The sequence below is a fragment of the Leptidea sinapis genome, chromosome 9, assembly GCF_905404315.1.
Source record: "Leptidea sinapis chromosome 9, ilLepSina1.1, whole genome shotgun sequence".
Lineage (NCBI taxonomy): Eukaryota > Metazoa > Arthropoda > Insecta > Lepidoptera > Pieridae > Leptidea > Leptidea sinapis.
Window position 1 is genome coordinate 3,223,291 of NC_066273.1, and position 19,825 is coordinate 3,243,115.

The following is a 19,825-nucleotide window of genomic DNA, read 5'->3' on the forward strand; positions in this document are numbered from 1 at the left end:
ATATACCAAAGAATAGAATAAAATAAATATTTAAGGGAGCTCCCATACAACAAACATGATTTAAAAGATGTTTTTATAGATAATGGTACGGAACTGTTAAAGGCATAAAAGGCATTTATTTTCTCCTAATTGATTCCTTTACAATTCACTGATGTCATTTCTAATATACTAGATACCCCTACCGCTTCGGAAACAAATGGCGCTCTGAGAGAGAAGAAGCGGCGCAAGAAACTCTCCCACTATTATTTTTTTGTACTCTTTTTAATGTAAAATACAATATTGAGCGCTAGTGCGACTCGCACTTGGCCGTTTTTTTTATTTGCAACAAAACGTACAGACTAGGTAAAATACATTACTGCAACTTAAAATAGTATCAAATATCACCCATCGGTGCAAATGACTACACTTAAATATCACTACAGCAATATAAGGGTGCCTTAAAACGATGACACAGAGATATATTTGGCACATATAGCTGGTTCTACGAAGTACTTTATAGTCGCGGAATAAGAAAATTTTCTCGAGTTTCCCGGCGGCTTAACCTAAAAACCTGTTTTCCGTTAAGTAATAACAACCTAACGTTAGAAACCATACTAATAGACTAACACAGTACCAAAGAGTTAGTTTATAGTATTGTTTGTCGGTAGTTAAACTAATTGGAAACTTAGTAAGTTAATGCTCCGATGTCCGTACGTACGTCTTTTTTTTGAAGTGAAACTTCTTTAGAATCGTTGTGATTTCAAACCGGATGCAACGGAAAAAACGACAGGTAAGAGACACAAATACACAAATGTGTAGGATGAAGCCGGCAAAGAATGAGACAGAAATATGCATACTATTGAAGTGAAAACTTCTTTATCATCGTTGTGATTTGAAAGTCGATGAAACGAAAAAGCGTTAGTAAAAAGAGCAGTCACATTAATTCATAATATTTAACATGGAAGATAATGAGATAGCAAGCATAAAACAATGTTTTGGTACAAGGCGATCATAGTTAAAGAAGAGATTGTCTTAAGTATGGCGCGTGTATACCTTAATATATTCTGACTCCAAGTGCACGACGTATTACTACTTAGACACCAGGAGAACATATTATTATATATATTAGTGGTGGTAGGAATGTCTTTCATAGCGGTTGAAATCATGTGTCATCTTAGCAACACGTACCAGGAATTCATATGCAGTTTAGAGGTTCATGCACCATGCAGGTTTCACTTCTGAGATGTGTACTTTGTACGCTCGCAATGTTTTTTTAAATGATAATATGGGACGAGCAGGACATGAGGTGCTAATTCTCATTTGCCCAGTAATTTCACTAGCTACGGCGCCCTTCAGACCGAAACACATTAATGCATACACATTAGTGCTTCACGGCAGAAATAGGCGCCGTTGTGGTACCTATAATCTAGCCGGCATCATGTACAAAGTAGCCTCCCACCGTCTGTCGGTTATATCTTGAAAACCGCAATAATTTTTACAGCTGAAATTTAGTGTTACAATTTCCTAAATATAAAATTTAAAAATATATCTTTTACATTACACTAAACAATCTAATTTAATGTAATAAATATTAATTGTTGTTTAAAAAAATACACTACGTTTTCATGCGCTTTCCAAATTGATCTATTTATATGTATATAACATAAAATGTTTTCAATATTGATATGGGACTATGAGATGTTGTTAGGTTAGCTAATTATGTAATAACTTAAACAGAGATTAAATAAATTGCTGCCGACTTGGTCTCACAAAAAAAAAAAATGAATTAGTATTCAAATGATTTAAGTTTTCTTTAGTGTTAATTCCGCCAATATTTGTTTTAAAACAAACAAATTGGTCTCACAACTTTTTATGGTAGACAAACTGAGTTGCGAGGCTTGGGTTTTTCACAAGTTATGTTTTTGATGGCTGTCTATATACAACTTTTTCTACATAATATCATCACATCTTAATAATTAGCCAATGAAATTAACGTTTAAATCAAATATATCAATTTGTTAAGCTTCTAAGAATAAATTCATTGCCTTTTATAGACATCTTCACTACCTGTCACTGTCAACAATATATTTATTTTATGAGCTACAATTGTTTAAGAGTTTGCTCATTTGATAAACTGGAGAATCAATAAATAATATTACGGGTAAAATATATATTCTAACAATATAGAGAAAGTGTCTACAAAATCCGCGCAGCCAGATGTTTCAGTCCCGTTATTTCCAACTTAATTTCTCGCAGTTTTAAATCCTCGATCCCTCATTTGCACGGAAGTTACAATTTAAATTGAGCCAAGCGATATTAAATCTTACGATACCATAATAACGATTGTACCACTCACGATGAATGAGAAACTGCACATCTGCAGGTGGGAAGTTTTGAAATAGCCTAGCGAAACTCTAAAAAAAAGCGATTGTACAACGTAGATCTACCGAAATCCACTACGTTTTAAGCAACTGTTCGCATTCAAACTTAGCCGGATTATACTTCGTCGTCATACTATGTCAAATTTATGTCAAATCACTGCACGTTTCATACTAAACTAAATTTCAATCTTTACTTAGACAGTTCTGCCTCTTATTACGTAGTCTTTACATCCTCTTTGTTCTGAAGCGTTAACAAATCGATTGAATTCGTCTACGACTAGGAAGAATTCGTTCAAGCGGTTGCAAAGGTCTTTCTTTGTAGTTCTTGCATTTCATTTGTGTTTTTCTACGAAATATATTATGCTCGGCCAAGCATGGTATTCAATTATTATTGCTGTGAGGTGATCATCCCGAGGTGAGTACGGCCTCAGAATAAATACTAATACTAAAGTACCTACAGAATATGCACTCCTATCTTGAAAAAGCCGCTTAACTACAACCTTAATTACAACCAAGGGACATGCATTCTAAATTGCACTAAATTGCTGTTACTGAGAGTTTTTTTATGCAAAAAGAGGACAAATGAGCGTAAGGGTCGCCTGGTTTAAAGTGATCACCGCCGCCCACATTCTCTTGCAACACCAGAGGAATCACAAGAGCGTTGCCGCGTTGCTTTTTTTGAAGGTACCCACGTCGTCCCGGAAACACCGCACAAAGAAGCTCATTCCACAGCTTTGTAGTACGTGGAAGAAAGATCCTTGAAAACCGCACTGAAGAGAACCGCCCCAAATCCAGATGGTAGGGATGATATCCTAATTTGTGGCGTGTCGTGGCACAGGAATCAGTCGAAACAGCTTTTCAGAACACTCCCCGTGATAAATGCGGTAGAAGACACACAATGAAGCGACGTCTCTACGCAACGCCAAGTGATCCAGCGGTTCACAGAGCTCTGGGTCCCCGACAATTTGAACTGCTCTGCGTTGCACGCGGCCATACCATGTCCATATGTATGTTTATGGTATGGGAGCAATACTCCATATTTGGCTGGACCTGTGCTTTGTAGAGCGCTAGAATGTGGGCAAGATGTACAAGGGCTGACCCCCATGAGTTAAGGACTACGTCTTTTGAGCATGAGTACTGGAATAAACGCGTTAGCACCGGCGTCAACTCAAGGGCACACGTTCTAAGCACGATTGTAGAAATGCCATCCGGCCCGCTCAACTTCTGACGTCCAACGAAAACAGAGCTCGCCGAACAGATTTCTGTCTGAACTATAGATCAGGAATAGATCTCTGGCATCGCGGGTTGGTGGGCAGTGTTTTCCGTTGTCGTCAAGAGAGAGTTGTTATTTTTTTGTATCCATTCGCGAGATTAATTAAATCATATGTTCAAAATGGCGTCAGTGTTCCGAACGTATATAAGAAACATCCAGGATACCAGGATAATTAAAGCTATTTAATAAAAAACTCCCTTCTTAGCTCTAGCCGAGGTCTTAAAGAGCCACCTGCATTTCTTTGATATTATAAAAAATAAGAACATAAATAATATTCTTTTTACTAAAAATCCAGATCAGCTTCATTCCTACTAAAGTATTTACTTTATAGGAATAAAGTGTAAATACAAATGCTTTCAGGCACAACATAATAGGTATACATTATTGTATCTAACCCATTAATTTTTCCGGGCGCGTGTAACTGTGATTAAATGTTAGTATTACGAGCATGTCCCGGTCCGACGGAATGCTTAGATAAATAATTACGAAGGGGTTACTCGTTCCGTTCGCAAACGAAAGGGCTGTGGAACGCGGAATACAGTGCCTACGAGGTTAAATTAAATTCGATCAACTGAAGTAATGCAGTAGTCTAAGATCTGAGTTGGAAGCTATCATCCACAATACTCTATTTCTTCCAGAAAACGTAACTGCAACCTGTTATCCTTGTCACGACCATGGCAAATGGTAATCCGTAATCTACCCGTCTACTGGGAGACATACTTAAATGATGTTATTGTTATGAACGTCATTTCTAACGTTTTAACGAATTTTCTTTGACATACCTAGCTGTTTTGCAAAACATTTAAAAAAAAAGGTTTTTGATGTTATACTATACTACTTTTCCAGCGCTGCTTTGCCTTAGTCTCTTGCTGTTAGTCAACCGATAAAAATAGGCCTGGAATATTAGTGTGCGTGACAAGCTACGTCTTACACTCGCGATTTGTATGACACTTTGTGTTAGTGTGCGTGCGTTGCTCAAAATACTTAGGGTATGTTCCGATATGCACTGAGAGCACTGCACAGTGCTATCACTGTAAAAAGATTCGATCCGTTATGGACTGGCAGTATACTGCCGCAGTACCCTAGGGAAATATATGACGTCATAAATCGCCGCCATATTCTACTGTGAGCACTGGCGTTGTCGAGGTAAGGTACTCGCAGTACTTTGATCACGTGATCAGGCAAAACCACTAGAGTGCTTAAGTTTTATAAACAATACCTACAGTTTAATCCCAAATATTTTTAATTTGACAGTACTCCAACAACAGTTATTTTTTAATACACTCATTTGACTGCTGCGTCAAAAAATGCGGCTGACATACGGGATTGCGTTCCGTATTAAATAGTAACCAGTATAGTTATACTGCAGTAGTTATATTGCAGTCAGCCAGTTGGCTATAAAGGAACGGCTTCACAGTATACTAAATTGACGTAACACTGTACAGTGGTCGCAATGCATCTCGGAACGTAACCTTACAGGTTAGTTCTAAACTGTCGCCTTCACAGCTGTCATAGTCTATCTAGACGTATATATGGCTTAAGATGTTAGTAATAAAAGCTCTTTGATGTAAAACTAATATATTCTGCCATTGACATTGATGGACATGACATTTAAGTTTGTTATTTTTTAATAACATTTAATTTTAGAACGCTTTGTTCTTCGAATGTGGTGGCTTCATGGGGTGGTTTGTTTGGCCAACACAAATACTCCAGCCATTTATTTATTCAAACCCCTACTAATGCTTCCTGGTGGCCTTTATTATGATCGAGTAAAGAACATTAAGTAATCAAAACAAATATTATAAGCGAGACAGTTGTGCATACTCGTAGAGGGAGACAGGTAATAAATAGTCATAAAGTAGTCTCTGTACGTTTGTTGTATAACACTAACAGACCAATGTTATATTCTTAGATATTTTATAAGACTAGACTGTGACAGATGTGAATACTTCGAAATAAAGAGCGGCGAACTGTTAGCCTCTATATTCAGCAACGCACACACAAAATAACTGTAAATCCCAATTCCAAATACACTGTAATTTATTTAAACTGAAATATTTATTTTTTCACCATATTTTCACTCAAATATCGAAAAAGAACCCTTATTTTCAAACGAAAATTCACCCGTGAAAATATCAGCTATTTTCAAAAAAATGGTGTGCTTTCTGTTCGTTAAAATCTACTTTCCGATGGTTTAAAAAAATATATACATTACTATGGTAAATGTTCGGAAATTTAAGCCCATTTCACAGAGAATTCATGCCTGTTATTTCGTAGCAGCAAAAATATTTATCAATTAATCAAATCTATTTATAATTGTAAAAAGGAAATGTGATTCATATTATATATTATAGATTATATTATCCTTTTCATTATTATAGAATATGGAATTTTTGACAGCGCTTTTTTTTTATGAAAATAAGCGACGAGACGAGCAGGACGTTCAGCTGATCTACAATGAAGTGCCGCTCAGGATTCTTGAAAAACCCCAAATTCTGAGCGGCACTACAACTGCGCAAACCTTGAGACAAGATGTTAAGGCTCATTTGCCCAGTAATTTCACTAGCTACGGCGCCTTTCAAACCGAAACACAATAATGCTTAGACATTACTGCATCACGGCAGAAATAGGCGCCGTTGTGGTACCCATAATCTAGCCGGCACCCTGTGCAAAGGAGTCTCCCACTGGTAGCTTACTGTAGTTCGGTACTGGCGCTTATTGTAGTTCGAAAGATATGTCTTTATTTTATAAAGATTTTTATAACTTTTTTATCCTTGCCCATTAGTACTCGTATTGTTAAATTAGCAGCACTTTAGAGTTAATTCGGACTTATCCATGAATTCCTTTTGTAGTGTCCTTCTAAAAATGCTGCATTAAGTAGATAATCCAGGTATTTGAGTCAGCTGACAGCTGACTTCCGACGTCCAGGTCCAATATCCGTCGGATGAGGTCACAAGTCAATTATTAAGCCCGCCGCACGCCGACACTGAATCCGTTTTCGTTGTCCGTTTATTAATAAATTGTCGTGTCTCTGTATCGTTCTATTTATATCACATAATCCTATTATGCAGTTGCAAGCTAATTCAATAATCGAATCAAGTGTAAGGTAAGGTCGGGTCGAACAGTAAGATCGACTGTCCAGAGTTACTTAGCATGATTGGACTAGTGGCGCATGCCTTTCCATTACGCAATCCTAATCTCATATATTACTATCCTAGCATAACACAAGAATTAAGGGATTGCTTGTAACTATCTCCAGTAATGAAATGAAATGAAATTTTTTTTGCAAGAAACATTGTGCATAAGATGTTAACATAATATTATTGATAATCCAATATGTTTCGTCAATTGACATGCAAAATCTAATATATAAAATTCTCGTGTCATGGTGTTAAACATTGAACTCCTCCGAAACGGCTTGACCGTTGATTCTCATGAAATTTTGAGTGCATATTGGGTAGGTCTGAGAATCGGACAACATCTATTTTTCATCCCCATAAATGTTAAGGGTGGTTCACGCCAAATTTTTTTTGGCATTTTTTTTATAATTTTTTTGATTATGAGTCAGCATTAAAAAATACATACAACTTCAAATTTTCACCCATCTACGATCAACAGTTACTTTTGTATCGCGATTTTAATATCGGCAATACAACGTTTGCTGGGTCAGCTAGTATTATATATATTCATAGACATGCTGTAACAATTTCTACTAAAAGTTGCAGTTCCACAGAAGTAGACTTCATAAGATACATAATAGCTTTAAGGGTAAATGTATACAATTTTATAAATAAAGTCCCAGCCACTGTTCAGGCATTATCTATAAATATATTGAAATATATTAATAAAAAATTGCTCTATCGCAAATCCTACTACTACACAGCTGAATATCTAACAGATCCGACAGCCTAGGACTAGATTATGATTATTTTATAGCAATAGCATTGATTAAAAGGAGCGAAAAAAAAAATCTGGGAGAGATTTTTGTGCCGTTTCTCTCTCAGAGCGCCATTTGTTTTCGTAGCGGTAGTAATGTCTAGTATATTATATGACATCAAAAAGAATTCTAAAGGAATCAATTTTGAGAAAATAAATGCCTTTTATGCCTTCTAGTCTTTTGCATACTCCCATGGCAAGGTGTAACTATTATGCAGATAACTACATTACTAGATCCTGCAGAAGTTACAAAGACTTGTTAAATGAAGTAGACCTAGATTTATTTTATTTTATTTTTATTTATTTAATAGGTACACACAACAGAATTACAACAAATACATAATAAACAAAAAAAAAAATATCAGCTAAATACAAGATAGGCTGCAACTCCACGAGGGTGTGTACACAGCATGCTTAGCATAAATTAATAACTATGAAAATACAACAATAATAGCGATTTTAAAACTATTAGTATTATTAAAGAAAAAGACAGAGAAAATATATATTTGGACAAATAGAAATGAATAATTATGGCAATAATATTAAGATTTTTTTTTAAATTTAAACTAATTTAGGAATTTATATAAACTAGATTTCCATTTACAAACAGATGAAACTGTGGATGTCATGTACTTCACTGATTTCGAGTAGTGCATTGTATTGACGACAAATTCTATAGATAGGGTTATGGAAGGACACGTTATTATTGCAGAACGGAATGATAAAAGGCTGTTCATGTCTTGAAGACTGATTGGGAACTCTTAGATAAATAATTCTATGCAAAATTATAATAATGAAGTTACTGGGATTGAGACTTCACAACTTTTGTCGCAGAGTGAGAAGTGCGATAGTGAAGCCATTCAGAATTTGGGTTCAACCAAAAATCCTGATCGGCACTTCATTGCAATGGTCGTATTACTAACCATCAAATGACGTGTTGCTCGTCTCGTCATTGTTTGCCTGAAAAAGGTTCTGCATACAATAAAATCATGTTTATAGTTAAAAGTGTTTTAAATATCAAATATGTCATAAAAAGTAATAAAGAATAGACTGTTAAATATACAGGATGGCCGAGAAGTTGACGTCCAAAGCTAAAATTTGAAAGCCTCATGGTGATGAGTATCCGAATCACCCCTATGTATGTTCTACGATTTTGCGTAGTGCCTATCTTTTATCCGCTTTTTTCACCTAATTGTGGTTTAGGACTTTTTTTGAACCATGATGATATCATATATTGAATGCAAAAATAAATATAAGAAACTATAGTTTTAAAAATCCGCCCTGAACATAACAGGGACAAACTGGTGTCGTATATATTCCAAGGCGGATGTCATCTTTCCGGGATAATCCTTACAAAGATGCATTACTACGTGACACATCTAGTATATTTGCATAAGGTATTATGGGATAATACTGCTTTCCCTGCAATCCTATTAGCATAATACCTCTATGTATCGCGGTCGTCTCTATCACAATTTCTTTAATTAAAACTTGTGACCCTATTTACTGTTAATTCTTATTCTAATAAGTCTGTATTCTTGGGTTTAACTTTAGATAATAAATATCTTTCTAATAAATTCTTTAGAAAAAATAATAGGTTTATAATACAGGCGCGTCAAACAATATTTTTTTAAATGAAAATAAGGGACGATACGAGCAGGACGTTCAGCTGATGGTGATTGATACGCCCTGCCTATCACAATACAGTGCCGCTCAGAATTCTTAAAAAACACAAAAATTATGAACGACATTACACTACAGTTTCGCTCGTCACCTTCAGACGTAAGATAGGTCTCATTTGCCCAGTAATATCACTAACTACAATGCCCTTCAGACCGAAACACAGTAATGCTTACACATTACTGCTACAGAAATTGTGCCGTTGTGGTATCCATAATCTAGCCGGCATCCTGTGCAGAGGAGCTTCCCACTGGTAAAATTTGTTGATAATGTACCCAACGCTACAGCGAAAAGTCAAGCAGTAAACATTTACTCTTACAACAAAATAATGTACAAATTACTATTCATTCCACATATAATACCCACTACACAACATTTTATATCACAAACAAGTTTTTAAACAATTGTGAAAGCCTCCCTGACTAGTCAGTCATATTATTAAGTCAATATTAAGTCAATATACTTACAAATAAAGTGGTCACTGTATCTAAAGAGGTTTTCACTTGATAAATACTTTTTATAAAAGGCTCTTAATTCATTGTCAAAACATCATCTTATATATAAAATTCTCGTGTCACAATGTTCGTTCCCGTACTCCTCCGAAACGGCTTGACCGATTCTCATGAAATTTTGTGAGCATATTGAGTAGGTCTGAGAATCGGCCAACATCTATTTTTCATAACCCTAAATGTTAAGGGTGGTCCACACTAATGTTTTTTTTAATGTTTTTGACATTTATTTTTAAATTTGTTTGATTATGAGTTAACATTAAAAAATACATACAACTTCAAATTTTCACCCATCTACGATCAACAGTTACTTTTGTATCGCGATTTTAATATCGGCAATACAACGTTTGCTGGGTCAGCTAGTTTATTTATAAACATCTATTTCTTGTGCACATAATGAAGGAACAGATCCATCAATGTGCCCATTTTGACGTTTGACACGCAAAGGTCAGTCCTGGGTATAGTTAGTCCGAGGTATTTATTGTTTCAAAATTGAACGACTTATAGCTAACTGACACGAAATGCTTGTAGGAGAAATACGTACATAACATAAAAATCTAATCAAGAAGGTAATAGAAACGTTATATGTGCTTCCCTTGGGCATAAAAAAATATAGGGAAGTCCCTTTCCCAAGGGTGTTGTAAAAGGTGACTAAGGGCAAATGCCCTTAGAGGAACCTCAAACTGGTAAATACCTGTTTGAGGTTCCTTTGCACAGGATGCTGGCTAGATTATGGGTACCAAAACAGCACCTATTTTTGCCATGAAGCAGTTATGTGTAAACATTATTGTTTCGGTCTGAAGGGCGCCGTGACAAGTGAATTTACTGGGCAAATGAGACTTAACATCTTATGCCTCTAGGTGACGAGCACAATCATTGTAGTGCCACTCCGGATTTTTGAGTTTTTCAAAGAATCCTGAACGGCACTGCATTGTAATGGGCAGGGCGTATCAGTAAGCATCAGCTGAACGTCCTGCTCGTCTTGTTCCCTATTGTTATAAAAAAAGCTAATTCCTTGTGGGAGGACTGTCACCTGTATATACATTATATATTGCTACGTATGTTTGCAACGCTCCGGATATTGAGGGGGTCTTGTACAGCAATGGTTAAAGAAATACGGTTAAACGAATAAATTACGAATCTCATTGTGAAAAAAAACGCCACATAATTTATTTAATACACCGGACAGGTGCGAGTCGGACTCAACCACCGACGGTTCCGTACAGTTTTACTATGATTAAATGTATAGTTTTGAGTTTTTTTGCTATAGAATTATGTAGTATAACACGATATTACTTGACAAATTATTTCTTAGTTCTAAGTGAACAGAAATAACCTATAAAGTGTTGAAATATGGGGCATAAATATTAATTTTTTCACAGCTTCAATAGATTTGAGTACCTTACTGTTTTAATTTCACTACCACCCATTCCAAAATGAATGCCTCAGGCCTGAGAATAATGGGCGCAACAAACTCAGCAGGCTTTTTTTCTCATCAAAAAATATGTTTACAATGTAATACTGTACAATTAAACTTATTATTTAATAGCCTGAGGGCTCTCGCTCCACTCCCAATCTATGGTATCATTAGGAAACCCATTTATTTTATAGTAACCTTTACCACACAAACGTTTTTTAACAATTCTTTTGAATAACGTAATACTTTTGTTTTGAACATTTTCTGGGATCTTATTGTAAAAGCATATACATCGCCCCACAAAAGACTTACTAACTCGACTTAGCCGAGTAGTAGGCATCATCAGTTTATGTCTGTTCCTGGTGTTAACATTATGGTTATGACAGATTCTGGCAAATTCACTTATGTGCCTATGAACATACATTACATTATCAAGAATATATTGAGAAGCAACAGTCAAGATGTTAATTTCTTTGAATTTTGCTCTCAATTATTCTTCAGAAGCTAGGTTATAAATAGCGCGAATAGCCCTTTTCTACAGCGTTTAACGCACGAACTTATAGTACCATCTTATTTAGTTATTTTTTGATATATACGGACGAAATGACATTGATCATGTAATAATTTAAATTTGGCTGGATTAAGCAAGTAAGCAATACTGCTGTGAAAACATATTTTTTTTCTTTCAATCCGCGGGAAATTATCGTCTACAGTTTACAGTTTGTCTGAGCCTTCTTAAAGGCTGTATCCTTTAATGCTGCACTTACTGCATACCACGGTTATATTGCGTCAGTTTTATGGTACGGGTTAATACTATGGGGAAACTCCACTAATATTTCAAATGTTTTTCTGGCACAAAAAAATGTAAAAAGAGCTTTATGCAATGTCAGTCCTCTAGAATCGTGTAGACCATTATTCAAAAAGCACCGTCTATTAACGCTTACTGGTCTATATATATTAGAAATTTGTATGTTCATTAAAAAACATGGTGAACTTTTTAAACCAGCAAAGGACTATTCCATATTAGGATTAAGAGATCCAACTCGCCTTCTGATGCCATACTGTAGAACAGCGCTTCATCAAAATAACGCAAATGTTATGTGTATTAGGGTATTTAACCACCTTCCAAAGAATATTAGAGAGATGCCTAAAACATTAATGCATAAAAAATTAAAATTATGGCTAATAGATAAATGCTTTTATAGTTTAAAAGAATTATTTAGCCAAAAATAATAATATTCAAATTTAATTTTTGAGTGGTACCTACATACTAATGTTTATTTTATATTATATAATTGAATTAAAGCTATGTAATGTGTATTAAGAACGTATAAGTATATAGGTAATTAAATATGATATTCCAATATTGACAATCAAATATTTGTATGCCGATATATTGGCGAATTGTGCTGTACACTAATTAAATGTTAACAACTATGTTACCACGATTCATACAAATAAATCATTTCATTTCATTTCAAAAGGTACAGATAATATACCCTTATAATCCGTTGGAAAGGTCTTGATAAGAAACGCTTAAAATTTGGGTTTTTGGTTGCTTGGTGGTCGGGATCAAAAGCTATTCAAGTTCAAACGTTTTCTAATTAGTAACATTGAAAATGCGTTTTGTTCACTAGAACATACCAACAATGGCAGGCGACATGCGAGGCATTAGCGGTGATATGTTTCCAGTGTATGTGGTGCTTTTATTTTACCCTTCAAAAAAGAACTTTATATTCAAATTCAATTTTTTTTTTATTTATAATCACTTATTTAATCTCAGATCTGAGAAGAACGGGCGCAAGAAACTCAGCGGGCTTTTTTTTCATGAAAACATGGGTACAATGTATTATCTATCGTACAATAAACATTTATAATAAAATAGCCTGGGAGTGTTCGTTCCATTCCCAATCTGTTGTATCATTAAGAAAATCATTTATGTTTTAATAGCCTTTACCACACCATCGTTTTTAATAATTCTTTTTTTAATTCCGTATCATAAAAAAGTCCCAATTTATTTTAAAGTTATGGTTTTTATAATGGACAAAACAACAAACGTACACTTTATTAATTAAAACTTAGTAAAGTAGCTTTCTGTAAGTTTACCTGAAATATTGTTTTCTTTACGGATATACCAAAATTCAACGTAATTATAAGCCAACCATTGACCGCCAATATTGCAGTTAGAGATAATAAAATGCGATGATTTGTTGGCATTGAAAACATCAGGTGTTTCACAAACAACGCTCCGGAGGGATGCTGAGAGTGGCAACAAAACTTTGGAGTCCGCTTCTAAGGGCTTTGGACTTTGGTTGTTTGGAGGTCTACGTTTTCACGTCGAAAGTAAATAAGTTGGATAAAAGTACGAACAGGATTTCTGAAAAGTCAAAGATATTTCTGTACGCAAACCAGAAGCTACTTCAGTAGTTCGTGCTCGGGCTTATATTAGGCATTGAGTTTAAAGCAATTGCTGTATAGAAAAACATAAAATCAAAAGAAAGAACGTTACTAAAATTTCATTTGAAGAAGACGTACAAAACGATGTAAATATCTGAACTTATGTAACTGAAGTCTAAAATACAGTTTTTAGAATTCTTTTATTGGATTGTTTGTGCAGGCTAATCTCCGAAACGGTGAAACTGATCGAAGCCTCATACTACTTCATTTACGCGAATATCTCGGTGCGTTTTTCATGTAATAATAAATTACAAATTTTGATAAGTACTTATATAAACCCACTTGTTATTGATAATATGGTACAATTGGTAATATGGTACAATTTATTATTGTATAGAGATTACCTGTGTCAATTTTGTAGGTACTCGCTAATGAGTAGATTTTCCATGCCTATAGCCTGGCCTATAGCAATTTCTATATACTGACTGTCGCATATGTCAAGGGTAGGTATGCCGTAGGAAAATAACGTGAAGCCTTCTAAATACTAAATAGATTCGTTACGTCCTCGTCTCTCAAGTGGAACAATAAGGCTGTATTCTATTTAGATACGCGATCTCTGACAATTGGCTTATCGTCGCAAGAAGCACGTCTTTTTTGGATTAGCTGAGTAATACAAGCGTGACTTTTTTATCATATCTTCGGGATTTGTTACACTCTTGGATTTTTCCACTGGTATTTACGTTTTTATGCATTCTTAGTACCTACTTACACTTGAAGTAGCCCCTTTCAGAACGAGACCCCCGGTCTTTAAATACGAAAAACTTTATTAATATATCTTGTCGAGTCGTTCTTGTCTTCTTCTCGGCCAACCTTCTCAATTCTTATCATGTGCAGCTTTCCGAATAATTGTAATGATAAAAAATATGTTTGCGAACTCAAAACAACTTTCAAAAATGCTTTTCAAACGATCTAATATTTTTTTCCACGTACAACAAAGCTGTGGAATGAGCTTCCTTGTGCGGTGTTTACAGGACGGGTCGGCATAGGTCCTTCAAAAAAAGCGCGTACACTTTTTTAAAAGTCCTCTGGTGTTGCAAGAGAATGTAGGCGGTGGTGATTACTTAACATCAGGTAACCCGTACGCTCGTTTGTTCCTTCTTCCATAAAAATGACTTCGATAATTGATGAAAATACTCAGCCTTATTGGATAAAGATTATTTTTTTTTATTATGATGGCCACGTTGACGAAGTCACATCACACATGAAAGCATATTGTGACAGATATCTATTTGTAATAGCGGCCAATTTTAAAATACGCCAATCTCGATAATAAAAGCACAGAGTTGGGAAAGATGTAGCTTACCTAGCTTCTGCTACATAACCCTAAAAAGTGGAGATTTACTTCGTTGAAATCCCTTATTTCCAGTAAATAACACAGGAATCTTATATAGATACGGATAAAGTTTACGGCAAACTTTATGGACCAACAACAAATAGCTGATATATTTACTTTCCCTGTTGTGTAGCCATATTACTTTTTATAACTTTCAAAGGGAAAGAAAACCGAGATATATGGCACACTTCTGTGAGAAATATGAATAGATAAAATTATTGTGCTTAGTTCGGCTCTTTTGTGCGTTATATTTCGAGGGCCGCGTATTGTGATAAATTTTGATTTATTTCTTTATTTTTTGTATGGCATCACACAAATTTCTATGCAGCAGTTGTTGTTAGTAGGTATATAGAGGGTTTATATTATATAGTATTGGGATTTTATTATTTGAACTCTTCAGTGCAAATAAAGAAACCCCGATTGGTTTGCGGGTTTGTATATGTAGCAACGGGTTCCAGGTTCGATGCTCGCTGGTCTCCTTCTTCATGTGCCTTTCCACTACTGGATGTTATTCGTCAGCTGATTGAACCTCGACACCTATCTTCTGTTAAGCTGGTCTTCCACTTTGTCGATATCGGTCCATTCCTAGATCCCCTCGCTGGTTACATTGCATAATCTTCCTCATTAATATACTTCTTGTATTGAGCCTGTCAGAATCTAAAATGTAAAAAAAATCGATGGGGCAACGAACGTTTACAAATTTAAGAGCTGTCAAGTGTGGGTTATACATTACCCCTGTCTACTGAGCTGACTGTCCGGGTTCGAATGAAGGGTCAAACTAGATAACTAGACATTGTGAATATGGATGTTTTTCAATTCACGGATTTATATGAGGGAGGTGTACACCTACCTACCACCTAGAAATTTCATGACTGACAAAAAAGTTATTACCGCACCCGCCTAGTAATGTTTAAATATTTAATCCACAAATTAGATTGATATAATATATATTTATATAACTATATTATTTAACCGCAAAAGTTCCGTACGAACGTAGAATATATAATAGGTATGTATTTTGTTTAGAAACATTCTTATGTAATTCACATTAGAATTCGCCAATTTAGTATTTTATTTATTTACCAGGGGGCCGGCTAGATTATGGGTACCACAACGGCGCCTATTTCTGCCGTGAAGCAGTAATGTGTAAGCATTAGGTACTGTGTTTCAGTCTGAAGGGCGCGTAGCTAGTGAAATTACTGGGCAAATGAGACTTAACATCTTATGTCTCAAGGTGACGAGCACAGTTGTAGTTCAGAATTTTTGGGGTTTTTCAAGAATCCTTAGCGGCACTGTATTGTAATGGGCAGTGCGTATCAATTACCATCAGCTGAACGTCCTACTCGTATTGTCTTTATTTTCATAAAAAAAAATATATTTAATGTTACACCAATCCTATTTATAATTGGCAACTTGTGTTTTTTGACTAACTTATAAGTTATACCTCTTTTATTTTATGTATATCTTACGTATAATTTATATACTAGCTGACCCGACAGACGTTGTTCTGTGCATAATAAAAAAAATACTATTTTTTTATGTATTTGTGAATAATCTGTATATATAAGAGATTTCCACGTACCTATATAGTCACTCAACATGATATCTCTGGAACCATTAGAGCTAAAGACTTGAAATTTGGTAGGAATATTCTTTTCACCGAGTAGAGGTCAGCTAAGAACGGATTTTCCAAAATTCCATCCGCAAGAGTTTTTTTTATTATGAACAGAACAACGTCTGTCGGGTCAGATAGTATTTCATAACACCAAGAATTATTTTGTAAAATATGCTCCCTGTCAATGACTTTCTATATTATCTATAGAACGTCATTGCTCCCTGTTGTTAACTGTAATGTAATTGTTTCACAGCAGAATTGTCAAATCGTGCGTCAATAAATTCTCTCATAGAAAATATGTCCATACAAAACAAATATTGAAAATAAAAATAATTATGGGTCTCAAATCGAAATAAAAACTATCCTATCTCTCACGTAGGACTAAACTGCACTCCATGAAGTAATCCCCATTAAAATCCGTTCATTAGTTTAGGAGGCCATCGCGCACAAACAACGTGTCACGTAATTTATATATTATAGCTGACCCAGCAAACGTTGTATTGCCGATATTAAAATCGCGATACAAAAGTAACTGTTGATCGTAGATGGGTGAAAATTTGAAGTTGTGTGTATTTTTTAATGCTGACTCATAATCAAATTTAAAAAAATAAATAAAAAAAATATCGTGTGGACCACCCTTAACATTTAGAGGGATGAAAAATAGATGTTGTCCGATTTTCAGACCTACCCAATATGCACTCAAAATTTCATGAGAATCGATCAAGTCGTTTCGAAGGAGTTTAACTACAAACACCGCGACATGAGAATTTTATATATTAGATATAAATGTTTCAGTTTTTCTTTGTTTGCTGTTTGTTTCTGTCTTAAGTTTATTTTAAGTCTTTTGTATTTATGTGTAGTTACCTACTTACTATACGTTACTATACTTTCATTCTTTCATTCTTTTATTTTTGTTTCATTTTTGATTACGGCTATTAATGTATTAAGAATTGATTAAATCTGTATTGCACCCTTAAACAAACAAATTAAACAACTCTTAAACCTTAAGAAATACTTAAGAATACTATGATGCCGCAATCACTCGTCGTACTGCTTCTCTGGGGTGTATATTTGAGGGAAGCGAGGTAAACTAAGTCTGTGTACAAAAACAAAACAAAATTAATCCAAACAAAACAATAAAAATAATCTTTTGAAATTTGGCGCCATATTTAAACATGAGGAATTAGCGCCATATTTGGTCACATGAGAAACTTGTGCTGATTTGCAAACTCAATAACTAAGAACCTGGCAGTCGAATTACTCTCGAATTGATAGCAGTGTTACAATTAAAACTTATTGTGATTTGATCAATCGGCTTAATTTTTAAATAAATATAAATAGCGCGTGCTAATTTTGAATAATTTGTAAATCATGTTTGTTTTTAATCATAATATTCGATATACAAAATTCTAGAAAATTTCGAAAGCTTTCTAGGAGTTCAATTTTTTTTAAAATCGGTCCAGAAATGGCCGATAAACAATTTAACACAGAAATCTATTGGAGAGGAGAAACCGGTGGGAGCTCCGCTCAGCTTCTCTCAATAATATTTAACTAAGAACCAACTATAGTATTTAGAATCACATAGCTATTGTTAACAATAACGAATACACAGAAAATAAACTGTCCAACGGTTATAAAATATAATATAAATCATTGTGTTATCGCTTAAGAAGCGGAGAGCTTGAAAAGGGACTTTATTGTTCAACCACATAAGTACTCAATAAATATTGAAGCTAGCTCAAACCCAAACCCAATTAATTACGTAAACAGTGGAGGCTCTTTAGATTCTAAGGCAAACATTTATACGATATTATGTGGCTCGACTTATTATAAACGATCGATCGAATGTTATTACGAACTTTGTGATCGAAAAATGAAATAGCTTCCAAACGTGTATTTAATATATAGCGCTTTATTCGCTTTAACTAATACGGTTTTATCGTATAAAATGAGACCATTTTGGTGAACCAACGTGATTTCAATCTGTTTAAGAAAATTTATTGAAGTAGGCGTTACTTTGCGGAAATCCATAATTATCCAAATGATTTGAGTTTTCTTTAGTGTTAATTCCGCCAATATTTGTCTGCCAGAATCTGGCACGAGACTTGACGAGTCAACATGTTCTGAGGATGCCTCGTGTAGAGGCGAAACACGTGTCGAATTATTTAAAAGACAAATATTGGCGGAATTAACACTAAAGAAAACTCAAAACATTTGGATTCAATCTGTTTGTCGAGGTTTTGTGTCTGGAACTGGACAAACAACTCACAATGTCAAAAAGTTGTCAAACAGACAAATTGTCAATAATGTAATATTTTCAAAACGCCGAAAACTTCAACGGAGTTTCACTTCGGACTGATTATAATTTGTTAAAATTAACAAAAACAACAGCTACAGTAAAATATTCAATTCATTAGTAAATATTGAATATTATTATATTAATATCAAAGGTACGTTTTCCGTTCACAAGTAAGTAAAAGCGCCTCGCGTACAGCTCTTTACATTGACATAAAGGCTACATTCAAAGTCTTTTCTACATTGACGCTATTGAATGATTTTAATTACTTCTAGAGTACAGAGAGTACATTTCTTTTCAAAAGCCTAATTGTGACCATACTTTTGGATATTTTATTATTTTCAGTAACTATTTGGTGAGCCTCATCAAATATGCCCGATTTACTTTTCTCATTATTTACATTCATCTATCCTTTTCGTTCTATTTCATCCCTTGCTGTGAGTAGATATTTTGCAAGATTATGTTTCTTTTACCTCATCTATCAGGCATTATCACCACCAACTGGATGTGTAGTGTGTGGATGTGTAGTTCTACACTTTTAGCGGTCTTGACCGCTAAAAGTGTAGAACTGCACATCATATACTAGCTGACCCGACAGACGTTGTTCTGTAGATAATAAAAAAAATACTGTTTTATGAGAATTTGCCGATAATATTTCAAAACATCACGAATTATTTCGAAAAAAATGCTCCCTGTTGTTATAATGAAGTTGTTTCACAGCGGAACTGTCAAACCGTACGTCACTAAATTCTCTCATAGAAAATATGTCCATACAAAACAAATATTGAAAATAAAAATAATTATGGGTCCCAAATCGAAATAAAAACTATCCTATCTCTCAAGTTGAACTAAACTGAACTCCATGAAGTAATCCCCATTAAAATCCGTTCATTAGTTAAGGAGTCCATCGCGGACAAACAACGTGTCTCGTAATATCTCGTATTTTTAT

General features: G+C 34.7%; 1 protein-coding gene across 2 annotated transcripts in view; it reads left to right on the forward strand.

Annotated features, from left to right (window-relative positions):
- Positions 1 to 19,825, forward strand: part of LOC126965981 (beta-1,4-N-acetylgalactosaminyltransferase bre-4) — a 102,135-nt gene that overhangs the window by 18,231 nt on the left and 64,079 nt on the right. The gene's annotated exons all lie outside the window — the stretch shown is intronic.